Raw genomic sequence first — 2,508 nt, forward strand, 5'->3', positions numbered from 1 at the left:
ATATATATATATATATATATATACTTTTAATTTTTTTAAATATATATATAGCTATAGCCTCAAGCCAATCTCGACCTCCTTGAACTTTCATTGAGCCGAGTTCAAGTTGAATAAATTTTGAAAATCGATGAGCTTCGAACCATCTTTTCAAATAAAATAAAACTTCTTCTCACACTTATTATCTCTATACATATTGAAGAAAACACATCTTTTCAAATACTCTTGTCTCCTTCTACAAGTTTTCTCCATCTTTCACAAATGGAAGAATCAATCATCCATAATAACAATAGTAGATTTGTTGATCACTCCAACCACACCAATAATAGTAGACATGAAGATCAAATGGGCCAAAGCAATAGCAGTACAGTTAGACAAGAATTCGAAGAAAATGAAACAGGAGGGGAATCTCAGGTAGGTGAAGCTAGTGATGGTAATGGCAATCAGATTTCTATGATTCATGATGAGAATCAACAAATTGAGCTAGCAGGCTGTGATCAACCTCCAAGTGCTGGCATGTATTATGCCAGTATTGACATTCTATTCAATGCGTATTTTTCTTATGCTAGGGAAAAAGGTTTTAGTGTGGCTGAGAAGTCTGCTTCAAAAGGCAATAAATAAATTGTGATAGAGGAAGAAAATCTTATGCAAAATCAATATCAAAGAGAATAAATTGCCCTGTACGCCTAAGCCCAATTTTAAGAAGTAATGGTTTTTGGCAAGTGACAAAATCGTAGACCCAAAATAATCATGAGTTGGACCCTAATATGTCCAGGTTCATGAGAGCGCACAAGAGTATACCTTCAGCTATAAAAAGAAAGCTTGAAGCACATGACATTGCTGGAATAAGGCCAAACAAAAGTGTTAGACTCCTAAAAGTGCAAGCTGATGGTCCTGAGAAGTTAAGTTGTCTCCCAAGGGATTATCGCAATTTTATTGACATATCAAGAAGGTGGAAGCTTGGCAAGGGAGATGCTAGTTACATAAACAGGATGTTTTTAAGAATGCAACAACAAAATACAAATTTTTTTCACTTGATTGATACAGATGAGGATCAGAGGCTTACTAATGTGTTTTGGGTGCATCCTCAGAGTATTGCTGCTTATGAAGAGTTTTGTGATGTTGTAAATGTTGATACAACATGCCTCGTCAATCGTTACAGAATACCATTTGCAAGCATTATTGGAGTTAATCATCACGGCCAATCAATTCTATTGGGTAGTGCATTTATTTCTCATAACGATGCTAAGACTTTTAGATGGGTTTTCAGTACATGGCTTACAGCAATTGGTGGTCATGCTCTAAATGCAATCATGACAGATCAATGTGAGAGCATGAAAAGCGCAATAAGGGAAGTTATGCCTAATACAACCCACAGGTTTTGCATATGGCACACTCTTTGTAAGGTTCCTGAGAAGCTAAGAGGTGTTCAAGAGTATGACAAGGCAAGGAAGGAGTTTATTGCACTCATATATGACAGCCAAAGTCCTACAATGTTCGAGAGAAATTGCCATGAATTTGTTGTGAAGTACAATTTGGAAGGTAATGAATGGTTATTGAAGCTTTACAACGAAAGATAGTTTTGGGTTCCATGAGCACTTTGAAGCAATTTATTGAGCAATACGAGATTGCATTAAGAGATAAGGTTGAAAAAGAGTTCTTTGCAGATTTTAGATCCAAAAACACAGTTGTGAATTGCATTTCAAATTTTCAATGGGAACGATAATTTCAAGAGGCCTACACTACTGGTATGTATAAACAAGTTCAGAATGAGATCAAACGAATTTGGTATTGCAATGTGCATCAACCTGTTCCAGGTGAAGATGTTAATAAAGGTGGTGAAGAATTTATCGAGCCAGGGTTTGAACAGCATAAAATTCTGGAAAGAAGTTTGATGAATGACTGGTATGTGAAGGAACATGTTTATACTGTTCTTTACAATGAAGAAGGCTTTGTGTTCAAATGTAATTGTAGAAAATTTGAATCAAATGGCATATTGTGCGCTCATATATTGAAGGTAATTACCCTTAAAGATATAAGGCAAATTCATGAAAGATACGTGTTAAGGAGATGGAAGAAGAATGTTTACCGTAGGCACAGCAAGATGTTTTGTGATGCAGGGTACCCTTATATGACAAAGGAATACAAAAAATTCAAGAAATTTTCAAGAGTTTTAATGAAGCTGCAAATATCGCTATGGAAAGTGTTTGAAGACTTGAATGTATGAAGGCATGTCTAGAGGATTTGAAGTTGGAATTTCAAAATTGGGATGGTCAATCCAATAATGCTAATGACAATGTAAATGGTGATGCTCCAGATGATGGTGATGGAGATTTACAAACTCAAACAATAATTGTCCGAAATCCAATTATTACATCTAGTCGAGGACGTCCACGGGGTAGTCATTTTAGGTCTGCATTTGAAAGAAGGCCTAATAGGGGCACTCGTGGTTGTGGTCAAGGTAGAGGGCATGGCAAAGGTCATGGACAAGCTTCAAATAATGCTTTAACT

The sequence above is a fragment of the Hevea brasiliensis genome, unplaced genomic scaffold (assembly GCF_030052815.1).
Source record: "Hevea brasiliensis isolate MT/VB/25A 57/8 unplaced genomic scaffold, ASM3005281v1 Scaf286, whole genome shotgun sequence".
NCBI lineage: Eukaryota > Viridiplantae > Streptophyta > Magnoliopsida > Malpighiales > Euphorbiaceae > Hevea > Hevea brasiliensis.